The sequence below is a fragment of the Ranitomeya variabilis genome, chromosome 3 (genome assembly GCF_051348905.1).
Source record: "Ranitomeya variabilis isolate aRanVar5 chromosome 3, aRanVar5.hap1, whole genome shotgun sequence".
Lineage (NCBI taxonomy): Eukaryota > Metazoa > Chordata > Amphibia > Anura > Dendrobatidae > Ranitomeya > Ranitomeya variabilis.
In genome coordinates, this window is record NC_135234.1 from 486,342,264 (window position 1) to 486,356,932 (window position 14,669).

The 14,669-nt window shown below is 40.0% G+C and overlaps 1 protein-coding gene across 4 annotated transcripts in view; it reads left to right on the forward strand.

The window, feature by feature from the left end:
- GPM6B (glycoprotein M6B) overlaps window positions 1-14,669 on the forward strand; it is a 187,275-nt gene that overhangs the window by 83,128 nt on the left and 89,478 nt on the right. The gene's annotated exons all lie outside the window — the stretch shown is intronic.

Sequence of the window (14,669 nt, forward strand, 5' to 3'; positions counted from 1 at the left end):
CACTTCTATAAGAAGAAAATGATCTTGTATTGGCCCAAGCATGCTTGGATAACGCTGCGCGGACAGCACGTTGCCCGAGTGTGCCCGGACGGCACGCTGCTCGAGCCCGTTAGCTCATCACTATTACTGATCACTATATTGGGAGCGTCAGCTCTAAGCCCCCCTGTTACAGTGAGGGACTGTCAGCTCTGCACACAAACGCTGCATATAGTGAGTAGTGACTGTTACACCTCTGTGCATGCCCATATGACTGCAAATAAATTGCCTATCAGGGAGGATATAAGTTCATTTCACTATATCTGTAGATAAATATTGTGTAGGCTCATGACTGGTTCCCTTTAAGCATACAGGAGATGATGGACGGTCCTCATCCCGTTTGAATGGGTTATTTAAATCTGGTCATTAAAATATGTTCGTTACACAGTTTATGTTTTACATGTCTACCTCTTGAATGTTTGCTTTACTGAAAAAAAACCCTGCAACTATGACCTTCAGAATCAGGTACACACATTTTAGGCTATGGAGGTTTTGGGGTAGAATGACTCCAAAACCTAAGGATAAAAAACAAACAAACAAATATCAAAATATCTTGGTGGACTTATATTTAAATGATTACTCACACTTGTATTTTGCTATGCAACTGGAAAAAAAATCTTGCATACAGAGAGGTTTCAGTTCGCGTTAAGGTTTTAATGGAAAGGCTAAGCTGGATCTTGTTTAAAAAAAAAAAAAAAAAAAAAAAAAAAAATGTGATCTAATAAAATCTATGGAGGGTAGTCAGGAAATCAGGGAACCACAAGAAAGCAAATGCGGGAGAAAACCTAAAATCTGCACAGCTGTGGTCTAGACACAAGAAAAGCCCTTGTCTTAGGAGATGCATTATGACTGACAGTTGTCCCATTAGCCCTGTGCTGTGCATTGGCTAATATTGACCAGCTGCGCAGACTTCCATATCACTTGTGTAATCATGTAATATTAAGTATCACTCTTTTGTTGGTGTAGTATTCTGAACTAGGTGGCAGTCAATGTTTAAACCTACAGCGAATCCTTATATATTATTTCTAAACACTCTTTTTCGGTGATTACTTTGTATCTCTGTTCATACTGCACCCACACACATAAATGATACACCATTTGAAAGGTAAACTTCCCCCTTCATCAAGAAAATAGCCAAACAAACCACACATCCACTATGTGATCAAAAAATACAGTTTAAACATTAATTTTCATAAACCTGCAATAAGGAAAAATGACCTGCAGGCGGCACCACCCTACCCCAAAGCACACGACCACAAAGGTGCCTACAGACATCACAAACAAATCGTAACATTTGCCTTGGGGGCTTTCCAGCTTACCGAACTCCTTGCCCAGCCAATTTCAGGCACATTGGAGAATTGCACACTTCACTGCAGGTGAGTCACATATGCAAACACATTTGTAACACTGCTTTTTTGGTGATTACTTCGCCACATACACACAAATAATACACCATTTGAAAGGTAACATTGCCCCCTTTACAAAGATAAGACACAAACAAAACCACACATTCACGATTTGATCAATAAATACAGTTTAAACATTCATTTTCAGAAACCTGCAGAAAAAAACAACCTGCAGGTAGCACCGCAACCTCAAGACAATTTTTTCGCCTCTACTTATCAAACCAGTTTATTGTATTACCAATCTACATATATAAATACCTATGTGTTCATCATCTCATTAAGTACATTAACATTTGACCAGCTTGATTTTCCTGAAATTGCCTGTGCCCCCGACAACCAATATGCAAAAATTTCACACGGGCCAACTAGTATACATTGAATTTTAGATTTTGTGGTTCTTCGTCATATTCTATAAAATTAATTGAATACTTGTTAGATTGTTCTTCTACATTAATTTGGCATGTATAAATTACTAAAGGTTTACTCAGAAAAATTACATATAGAAAAACTCAAGGCACGGTACACATAAACAAATCATGTAAAGTAGGGAACCATCACCACCAATGTGCACCAATATGATATATAATGGACAAATCAATAATTCAAACAAAAAGCAAAGAAAACCCGAAACAAAGTCCAATGTAAGGTGTATATATAACAAAATTTATTAGAATATATAATGATGTGGTAGAGTGGAAAAAATACCAGAAATGGGCACTACACCAGGGACATACAAATGGCAATCATAAATAATAAGTGTAGCCGCAGTGGAAATTAAACATTAAACATATACACTGCGTGCAGAATTATTAGGCAAGTTGTTTTTTTTGGATCACATGATACTTTTTATACATGTTGTCCTGTCCTACTCCAAGGTGTTCAGGCTTGAGAGCCAACTACCAATTAAGTAAATCAGGTGATGTGCATCTCTGTAATGAGGAGGGGTGTTGTCTAATGACATCAAAACCCTATATAAGGTGTGCTTAAGTATTAGGCAACTTCCTTTCCTTTGGCAAAATGGGTCAGAAGAAGAATTTGACGGGCTCTGAAAAGTCCAAAATTGTGAGATGTCTTGCAGAGGGATGCAGCAGTGTTGATATTGCCAAACGTTTGAACAATTAAGCGTTTCATGGCAAATAGCCAACAGGGTCGCAAGATGCGTGTTGGGCAAAAAATACGCAAAATAACTTCCCATGAATTGAGGAAAATCAAGCGTGAAGATGCCATTTGCCACCAGTTTTGCCATATTTCAGAGCTGCAACGTTACTGGAGTATCAAAAAGCACAAGGTGTGCAATGCTCAGGGGCATGGCCAAGATAAGGAAGGCTGAAAAACGACCACCTTTGAACAAAAAACATAAGATGAAATGTCAAGACTGGGCCAAGAAATATCTTAAGACTGACTTTTCAAAGGTTTTATGGATTGATGAAATGAGAGTGACTCTTGATGGGCCAGAGGCTGGATCAGTAAAGGGCAGAGAGCTCCATTCCGACTCAGACGCCAGCAAGGTGGAGGCGGGGTACTGGTATGGGCTGGTATCATCAAAGATGAACTTGTGGGACCGTGTTCAGGATGGAGTGAAGCTCAACTCCCAGACCTACTGTCAGTTTCTGGAAGACAACTTCTTCAAGCAGTGGTACAAGAAGAAGTCGGTATTGTTCAAGAAAAACATGATTTTCATGCAGGACAATGCTCCATCACATGCCTCCAACTACTCCACAGCGTGGCTGGTCAGTAAAGATCTCAAAGAAGAAAAAATAATGACATGGCCCCCTTGTTCACCTGATCTGAACCCCATAGAGATCATGTGGTCTCTCATAAAATGTGAGATCTACAGGGAGGGAAAACAGTCCACCTCTCGGAACAGTGTCTGGGAGGCTGTGGTGGCTGCTGCACGCAATGTTGATCGTAAACAGATCAAGCAACTGACAGAATCTATGGATGGAAGGCTGTTCAGTGTCATCATAAAGAAAGGTGGCTCTATTGGTCACTAATTTTTTTTGTCTTGTTTTTGCATGTCAGAAATGTTTATTTCTAAATTTTGTGCAGTTATATTGGTTTACCTGGTGAAAATAAACAAGTGAGATGGGAATATATTTGGTTTTTATTAAGTTGCCTGATAATTCTGCACAGTAAGTTACCTGCCCAAACAGATATCCTCCTAAGATAGCCAAATAAAAAAAAACCCACTCCAACTTCCAAAAATATTAAGCTTTGATATTTGAGTCTTTTGGATTGATTGAGAACAGTTGTTGATTAATAATAAAAATAATCCTCTAAAATACAACTTGCCTAATAATTCTTCACGCAGTGTATATACATATCTATGTATATATGCCATAAAGATGTAATTAGCAGAAATACCAGAAACTACCGTATTTTCCGGCTTATAAGACGACTTTTTAACCCCTAAAAATTGTCCCAAAAGTCGGGGGATCGTCTTATACGCCGGGTATGGGTGCACAGAGCGATCCTGGATGGTTCCCATGGTCTGAAGGAGAGGAGACTCTCCTTCAGGCCCTGGGATCCATATTCATGTAAAAAAGAATGAAAATAAAAAATCTGGATATACTCACCCCTCCGACGGACCCTGGACCTCAGCGGTGCAAGCGTCTGCCTCCGTTCCTAAGAATGCAGTGAGTGAAGGATCTTCGATGACGTCGCGGTCACGTGAGCGGTCGCGTGACCGCGACGTCATCGCATGTCCTTCACTCACTGCATTCTTAGGAACGGAGGCAGACGCTTGCACCGCTGAGGTCCAGGGTCCGTCGGAGGGGTGAGTATATCCATATTTTTTATTTTTATTCTTTATTTTTTACATGAATATGGATCCCCGGGCCTGAAGGAGAGTCTCCTATCCTCCAGACCCTGGGAACCACACGCTGTATAAGATGACTGGGCGTATAAGATGACCCCGTCTTATACGGTGGGTATATCCCAAATTCCATATTTTATATGGAAAAGTTGGGGGTCGTCTTATACGCCCAGTCGTCTTATACACCAGAAAATACGGTATATAAATTAATAAAGTGCATGTGCATAATTAATTAATAAGGTGGCAAGAAAACCAATAACAAAGACCAATGCTAAACAAGTTAATGTATAACTCTGCGATCATAGTGGAGCTAGTGTAATGTAAACCAATGTACTAACAAAAAACAAGAGAAAGAGCCACCTAGTATTTGCCTGCTGTATTAGGAGATAGTCCCTAGGATGTGCCATGCCCCGACGCGCGTTTCGGCATCTTCCTTCGTCAGGACGTCCATCCCACCTGGGACCGTCCAACAGAGGCATGTGGCCTGTCCATGTGCTATTCAAGACATTAGTCTAACACCCCAGGTCCAAAGCCCCACTACGTGCTCTTCAGGGAGACAACACTCACAACACAAAGGCTCCAGTACCTTACTCAGAGACCATACATGGACCTGTGACATACACACCCTGGTCACGTTATCAAGCTGTAGCTACTCCCCTAGATGGGAGTGTGTGTATGTGGCTAGTTTGACCCGCCCATCTCTCATAACTAGCCCTGCCAGCCTCCCTTCATAATTATACAAACACAACACAGTTACTTGTGGGACTACAGGTCCCACAACATCTTTACCTCAGGCTGACAGTGCAGAGTATCTTTCTCTGTGACACATACCGGCCATTCACAATACTGCCGGGTGTTGACTCATTACCACCATTATGCCTGTGATTGCCATGCATTACCATGGCCTCAATATGCCTCCATGCGTATTCTGGGAAGACCATGCAGTGCCCCCTACCTGTAGCAGGGGTCACTGCATCACAATGTACATACCCACACACCATAGGTCATGTCCCTGCATTCCACACGGGCTTCGGCACTGTACCTGCATGTTTTCCAGCACATGACAGCTGATTTCATCAACTGACATGTGCCCTTAACAGCCATCACGGGTGGAATCACGATCCACCCTTGACTGTTAACATATTAAATGCCGCTGTCAATCTCTTGACAGCTGCGTTTAACATGGCCGCACCGAAAGCGTGTTATTAATCCCACCAATGGCGCCCTGTCAAATAATCGCGGGGCAGCAATAGTTTGGCATGACAGCCCCATGTCTGCAGGAGACCCCTGTGGTTGTCATTGCCGCCGTTTGTTTTTTTCCACTCTTTTGTATTCTATGAGACATGTCTTCCATGAGATCTTTTTTTTTTTTTGTCAACATAGTTTTGTATGAAGGTTTGTTTTTTGGAGGTGTGAGTTATAATATTTGCAAGAAGTAACTTTTTGGGATACATGAACCCAATACCTAACTTTTTTATTAACGTTTTATGTAGAGAAATAGTAAAAAAAAGCAAACAAAAAAAAAAATCAAGACAAAGAAACCCCAGCATTATTGGTGTTAATTTTAATCTGTGTCACCCTGACTAACAAATTCTTACAATATTTTATGACTTTTGTTCAATGAATATGTGAGCAGGTTGCAGGATCCAGTGACAGGAAGGAAACAGAGCAAGTGTTTAATTGGGTTTTAATCAACAGTGGGATACTCCATGCAGGGAGGTAAAGGGTTAAACACATAATACAACAGTTCAATGGTGAAATTGTGGGTAGGGTTAAAGAACAGGAAAGACAGTAGGGACAGTTCTTGAGGGGGGTTAACTTATCCTATCCGATGGTCATCAGGCCGAGAATGTTGTGAAGCGGTGATGGCGCGAAAAACGTCTGACTCAACGCTTGTCTACGGAGGTCCTGGAAATAACGGTGGTCCATCCTCTGGCGGCAGCGGTTGAACTCCGGTACCTTCCGCTGAGCCCCTAGTCCATGTATCAGTGTGGCTATAAGCCACCGCACAGTCTGAGCCCAACGTGGTCTGGCAAAAAGTATACTGGGGAAGCAGGGCGCTGCCAGCAGTTCCACTCTCGGTCTCTTTTAAGCTGCACCCATGCTGTACTCACGGGCCCAGAGTGCTTAGCTTCTTGCTTAGTCACGATCAGCGGGCGGGCGCACTGCAAGTCTTTTCTCACAAGTTCTGCTGGCAGCAGCAGGGAAGCTCTGGCGCGGGCCTGCATAGTGCCGGTACTCGAGGGCAGGAGCGCTCACCCCTGTCTGCTGCGGGCTGTCCCTTCCCGCCAAGTCTGCACTTTTGCGCACGCTCCGCTCTTCCTGAGCTAAGTACGCCCCCTGCTGCTCAGTGCAAAGGTCGGTCCGGTTGCTTAAGCTTTCCCCCGGACAACAGAGGAGACAGCCCCGACAGTTCCGGACCCGGCGCAAGATAGGTACCCCAGCCCGGTCCTTCTGCTTACAAATACATGGTATAAAAATAAAAAAAGAATCTTTGTTTTTGTGTTAACATCTTTTGAAAGCCATAACTTTATTTTTTTCACGTGATAAGCTGTAATATTAATTCGTACCTTCTGGACTTGATCACATTTTCCTTAGTTTTTGTGAGGTGAAATGAATAAAAGAAACTGCAATTTTTTTTTAAACACGTCACTTTTCTGCTTAATTAATGTGTGAACTTCATTCTGTAGGTCGATATGATAATAAATATACCAAATGTATGTGATTTTTAAAAATGGTTTACTGTTTCAATACAAAAATAGTTTAAAAATATTTTTAATTAGGGTGGTTACATATTTTGAGATGCAAACCCTTTTTTTTTTTTTTTTTTTTTTTTTTTTAACTTTTCCTTAAACATAGTTAATAATAAGCTTACCTGGAACAGCCAGTGCCAAGGCAAACAGGATCACGGGGTGCATTAAAAGAGGTCTGGATACACATGATGAGAGCATTATACTGCCTCTGTACAAATCCCTGGTTAGACCGCACATGGAGTACTGTGTACAGTTTTGGGTACCGGTGCTCAGGAATGATATAATGGAACTAGAGCGAGTACAAAGGAGGGCAAAAAAATTAATAAAAAGGATGGAGGAACTACAATACCCAGAGAGATGAGCAAAATTCAGAATTTTTAGTCTAGAAAAAAGACGACTGAGGGGCGATCTAATAACCATATATAAGTATATAAGGGGACAATACAAATATCTCTCTGAGGATCTGTTTATACCAAGGAATGTGACCGAATGTGAAGGTTTTTCCACCAACATAGAATGGGATTCTTTACTGTTAAAGGCAGAGAGAATCTTAAATTCCTTGCCTGAGGAGGTGGTGATGGCGAACTCAGTTGAGGGGTTCAAGAGAGGCCTGGATGTCTTCCTGGAGCATAACTATTGTATCTTACAGTTATTAGGTTCTTTAGAAGGACGTAGATCTGGGGATTTATTCTGACGGAATATAGGCTGAACTGGATGGACAAATGTCTTTTTTTAGCCTTGCTTACTATGTAACTGTGTTACCATGTATTTGTGTGAGGACTTATCTTCTGCAAGACATGCTGTAATTTTCACTAGTGCCATTTTTGGGTGTAAACTACTTTTTATTTTATTTTTTGTGAGGCTGCATGAACAAAACCCCTGTTTTTCAAATCCTTTTCTTATAGGGACTATTCAAACCAGGTACAGTATTGGCGCTTGGTGCTTCACGAAGGGGCCAACATTTACATACACCTTTCAACCTTCTTGTTCTCCCTTTATCACCACCCTTCTCCCTCTTTGACAGCTCTGGCTTGATAGAGCTAGAGAAGGGCTGAGCTTATCATCTAGGTTGGTGATAGATTCACAACGATGACCTGTCGTCTACGAGTTTTGGATTAAGGAAGAAAATTCACTTTGGCAGTAAGAAGTCAATAGATAGTCAGTCTCCTAACTGTCAAGGAGGCTGGACCCCCTCCTAGCTTGTTTGACATCCCATAGGTCATTATAATCCATCTCGATCAGCAATCGGTATATGTGCAGATGATGGCAAACCAAGAAAACCTCCCTTCACTGTGCATGCACTGCATCAGAAAATACAAACACAGGCTGGATTTGGTGCAAAAATGTTCCATTATCCAGAAGATTCAAGAAATTTTTTTGTTACAGATTATAAACGCTGGTGGGCTCAAATTTAAATGGGGAAAAAAAAGTGTTCAAGCTTTCCTGGTTACTTTTCCCCAGCTGGTCCATGTTCCACCAGCTCCAGTGATGACGCATCAACAAATCTGACCGATTACAAGCTGCAGCTTGCACCTATATGTGACACATGAGTGTTAGAGGCCACTAAACAGATACTGTCCAGAGCAACAGACATTTGGCAACTTGAATATATTGGGTTTTTTTTTTTGCTTTATTTTAGATGATTATATGCACTTATTGTCCCGGCTGCAAGAGAAATTTGGAGCTTTGCCTACAATATTAGAGTTTGATTGTAGGTATTCACTTCTCTACTAAATTTGACAGCAACAAATTGCAATAAATTTGTGCTTTTTTTGCATCAGAAATTGTCATGCCACTTTAAATGATGCAAAAATAGTTATTTTTTCTATAAAATAGTTTTTATTGTGTAAAAGCGCCAAAACATAAAATATATAAATGTGGTATCACTGTAATTGTACTGACCCAAAGAATAAAGTTGTCTTATAAATTTTACCACATGCAGACGGCAAAAAAAAAAAGCCCAAAAAACAATTTCTTGAATGATGGCTTTTGATAATTTTGTCGCCTAAAGATTGGAATAGAAAGCAATCAAAAAATGTTATGTAACTGAAAACGGTATGAATAAAAACGTCAACTCGTCCCGCAAAAAAAAAGTCAAATGACTCTAAGACTAAATATGGAAAAATTATAGCTTTCAAAATATGGCGATGCAAAAAGTAGTTTTTAATAATAAAAAGCATCTTTTAGTGTGTGACAGCAGGAAAACATAAAAACCCGATATAAATCTGGTATCGACCCGAAGAATAAAGTCATCTAATTACTTATACTGCTATATAAATAAAACCAATTCTATATATGCTGTTAATTTTTATTTTTTTTTTCATTCTGCCTCCCCAGGTTTCCGGTAAGTCACGGCTCAAACTTATCCTGCGCTCTGCGCTGAGTGCTCACACCAGGGTTTTATGTGCAGTTCTCTGAAATACGTGATTCAGACGGAACCCTGGCGGAAGATTCCCTATAATGAGGGAGATGGAGCCACTGTGGACGCCGTCTGACCCGTGATCCGGCGGTGTCCGTCTTTTTAGGATTGCATAAAAGTGCGGTCGTCCACAGTTCTGTGCACTTCTGAAAAGTAGAAAAAAAAAGCTGAATAGAGGCCAGACTGAGTCCAGAGTAACTCTGCTGCCTCATTATAGTGAATGGATCCCTCAGGGGTTTCATCTGAGTAACGTCACTCAATGATTTAGATGAAAACCCTAAAGTGCTCAGCGATAAGTGTAATCCCAAACATTATGTAAAAGGTTTCCAACAAACGCTTCAACTTAATCCACAAAAATATCAAGTCCCCACTCACTTGTGGGGTTTCCACTGTTAAGGCACATCAGGGGCTCTCCAAAGGCAACATGTCATCCACTAATTATTCTAGCAAATTTTGCATTCAAAAAGTAAAATGATGCTTCTTCCCTTCCGAGCCCTGCCATACGCCCAAACAGTAGTTTTCCCCCACATATGGGGTATCTGCATGCTGAGGAGAAACTGCACAACAAATTTGGGGTCAAGTTTTTCCTGTTACCTTTGTTTAAATAAAAAATTGGGTTCTAAAGTTAATATTTTTGTGAAAAAAAGTTGTGTTCAGTTTTTCCACATTCCAGTAATTCCTGTGAAGCACCTAAAGGATTAATACAATTCTTGAACGTGGTTTTGAGCACGTTAAGGGGTGCTGTTTTCAGAATGGTGTCACTTTTGGGTATTTTCTGTCATGTAGATCACTCGGAATCACTTCCAGTGTAATGTGGTCCCTAAAAAAAAAAGAAAAAAGAAGTTTTTGTAAATTTTATTGAAAATATGAGAAATTGCTGGTCAACATTTAACCCTTTTAACTTCCTAGCAAAAAATTGTTGTTTAAAAAATTGTGCTGACGTAAAGCAGACATGTGGGACATGTTATTTATTGAATATTTTGTGTGAAATAACTCTCTGATTTAAGGGCATACAAATGAAAAGTTTGAAAATTGCTACATTTTCCAAATTTTAGCCAAATTTCCTTTTTTTCACAAATAAACACGTCATGTCGAAGAAATTTTACCACTATCATGAAGTACAATATGTCACGAAAAACATTCTCTGATTCAGTGGGATCCATTGAAGCGTTCCAGAGTTAACACATAAAGTGACACTGGTCTGAATTGTAAAATTTGGTCTGGTCATGAAGGTGCAAACAGCCTTGAGGGTAAAGGGGTTAATATATTACAATCATTTATATTATGTGCTGCTGTGTACTTACAATAGCTCAATTTGCCTTTCAACCCAGCTAGTTCTTCTCTTTTCTCTGCTATATGTAGAAACAGGAAGTCTCTTTTCCTCTTTCTCTTTTCCTCTGGGTAGAAAGGCAAAATGAGCAATTGTAAGTACGCAGTGCTATATAATATTTTGACTGCAACATAGTAAGAAGATAAAAGTTTTGATGGGAGTGCTTTAGTAAACCAAAGTTATCCTGATCCCTTTTATTTATTACAGTAGTACACTGTGACTTGTACCGGCATAAATCCTCAGGGAAAGTCGGCAGTATTCCTGTGCTTATGTGTTTAACCTTTTCAAAGGAACCAAATTGAGTATATGTATGAGGCTAAGTATAGACTATCGTATTTTCTGTCCAAGTGCTGTCTATGCAAAAAATAAAAATCGGACTGCACTGGAACCAATGTAATCCAATAGGGCTGTTCATATCATTTTATGTTTTGTTTTTGTTTTTTTTTACATGGACCAAATTTTAAAAAAATATCGCAGCATGTGCTTGTCTGTATTTCTAATAAGACTCACCCACTCTAGGCTATAGTTGTGAAAATAAATTGGATTTCATACAGATAAAAGGAAATGGTTTGTGCTTTTACATTAAAATAAGTGCTCATGTATAATAGTGGACTGCAATAAAGATGAAAAATCAAACTTTTTTTTCTGGATGGGAATTAGATGATTTATTTTTTATACGCTTGTGTGGACTTAGCCTTATGCCCACAATGTTGTAGAATTTAATGGTTCAGTATACCCAATTATCCTAATTATTTTTTTAAAGGGGTGTGAGACTGTGAATGCCAGCATTCTCTTTGTACATTGGGTGTTTTCCAGCCTTTTTTTTTGTCCCTGAGGTTATTTTTTTACAGTGATCTTGAATATATTATGAAATCCACTTGGGGAAAATGTGTTATGCATATTTTATGAAGCGTGAATCCAATATTGTTCTTAATTTACAGTTTACAAAATTAGTTATAAAGGAAAAAACTAAATGGAGGTTTATGAATATGATGTTAATGTCACATGCTTGATACTCCATGGTGAGAAAGGTTTCTATAAAAATGTTCTTTAACTAGACCTCTCACATCTCTGGCTGTAGAAAAATACTTTTCTTATTAAATTGGAATGTCTTTGATCTTACCTTGTTGGCCTATTAGAAATGATTTAGAAGACGGCCCATCCACGTGTTACCGTAACTGTTGTGTGCAGCATGTGTCTCGGTAATGTAGTCAAAGTATTTGTGTCATGGTTTCAATAAGATCTCTAGAGACTTTGACGAAATTACTAATTCAGTTCATTCAGGCCAAAAGCTACAGAATTAATTTTACATCTTTAAAAACCTACTAACCCCCATAAAACACAACAAAATATAGTACGCTAATATTTTTAAATTTTATGGTAGATCATGGCCAATTAATATTCTATGCACTACGTACACACTTTTTAAATTTTACTTTATAGTTTGAGTTGCATATTTTTTTCTTATATAATGTGATTTTAAGCAAAGTTAAAAAAACTTCTATCTTAAAACCGTCTCTTCAAGGCATTGGCTCATGATGAATTGTATGGCTAAATTCTACTTATGTTCAAAGAGAGCCATCACTAGAACATCCGGGCTTTTTTTAATTAGGAACTGTTTGATGGCTTTTCAGAACCCTCCGTTTTACACCATGCCCCCACAAGCCATTTAGCATATGTTAGCCATCTGAAAGCTGCCAGATATCATAATTGCCAAACTAAACAATGATGGTTTTCTTCGATTCTTTTACTGTCCTTCTTTGTGTTGCAATCCCTTGGCCTAGGTTTAAAAAAAAACAACCCTCAAAGAATGCTCATAGTACAGATCTATAGCCACCACTAAATGGGTACAAACAAGATTCCAAAATAATTTATCTAAACAAAATAAAGATAACTGGTAATCTGATTCTTTTATTTGGACCAATGTTCGCCACTAATCAGACTAACTGCTGGACCTATTTTGCATCTTTTATAGAACATATTCGCTCCTCAAGTCTCTTTCTACAGTGAAGCGAACAGTCACATTTCACCATTTAAAGCCTGAATCTGTAGGGTCACTACAGCAAATTCACTTAATTATTTGGTGGACTCCTTAGCCTTTAAAGTTGATCCATGGATAAAGTTTATCCATGCTGTTTAACATCTAAGCTTTTGTACATCAGGCTTGATGAATTTGTACCCAGGCAACCAGAGTACATTTCTTCCATAAGTTATTACACTTTTGTGGCAAGAGTGATGACGAATTGATTGGCTTCGCACAAAAAATGTTGCAACATTTTGAAGAGTTTTACCCCAGAATTCTGGCAAAACATGTTTGCGATGGCCACCACTATTATTGTGTTTAATGTATATTTTGTATGCAGTAGGTTCCTGAGCCATGTTTCCCCGGTGGTTGCAGTAGGCCTAATGAGTTTAGTCCTGGACACCTTAAGGCTAGGTTCATATCTCTGTTGGAGGCTCTGCCAGGAGCCCGTCACAAATTCTGTACGAGAAAAGTCTCCATATGATAAGTAAAATGGTTTTATAATAGAAATAAATCGAAAGTGTATTTAAAGTATTTTTGAGCAATTTTTCAGGTGTTTTTCTGCATGTTTTATCAAATAAGCTTTTTTTTTTTATTTTATTTTTTGCTTGTATAGTGCCATCATATTCTATAGCATTTGCAGACATCACTTAATATAATTGTCTAAGGGTCACTTCCGTCCTTCCGTCCTTCTGTCTGTCACGGATATTCATTGGTCGTGGCCTCTGTCTGTCATGGAATTTAAGTCGCTGATTGGTCGTGGCAGAACGCCCACGACCATTGCCACAACCAATCAGCGACGGCCACAGTCCGGCGGCAATATGGGTGCTCTTTCCTCCCCGTAGTCAGTGCCCGCTCCATACTCCCCTCCAGTCATCCAGTCAGCCCACACACAGGGTTAATGCCAGCGTTACCGGAGCGCAGTGCAACGCACTCCGGTTATGCAGCTATTAACCCTGTGTGACCAAGTTTTTACTATTGATGCTGTGTATGCTGCATCAATAGTAAAACGATCTAATGTTACAAATAATAATAAAAAAACCAAAACCTTATTCTCACCCTCCGACGTCGCGTCCTGTCCGCCGGCAGGTTCCGGTGCTAAGGGAGAAGGACCTGCCATGACATCACAATCATGACCGCGACGTCATCACAGGTACTGCGTGCCTGCGCGAGAAGGACCTGCCATGACGTCACGGTCATGTGACCGCGACGTCATCACATGTCCTGCGCGCCTGCGCGAGAAGGACCTGCCATGACGTCACGGTCATGTGACCGCAACGCGATGTCATCACAGGTCCTGCGCTCATAGTCATACCAACCCTGGGACCGGAAGCTGCCGCGTGCACTGTACACAGGAGCCAGGACTAAGGTGAGTATATGTTTATTTTTTATTTTATGTCACTGGCCAATGTACTACATTACTGGGCAATATACTACGTTGCTGACCAATATACCACGTGGCTGTGCAATATACTACGTGGCTGGGCAATATACTATGTGGCTGTGCAATATACTACGTGGCTGTGCAATATACTACGTGGCTGGGCAATATACTATGTGGCTGTGCAATATACTACGTGGCTGTGCAATATACTACGTGGCTGGGCAATATACTACGTGGCTGACCAATATACTATGTAACTGGGCAATATACTACGTAACTGGGCAATATACTACATGGCTGACCAATATACTACATACTACGTGGCTGTGCACTATACTACGTTGCTGAGCAATATACTACGTGGCTGAGCAATATACTACGTGGCTGGGCAATATACTACATAACTGGGCAATATACTACGTGGCTGGGCAATATACTATATACTACGTGGCTGGGCAATATACTACGTAACTGGGCAATATACTACGTGGCTGACCAATATA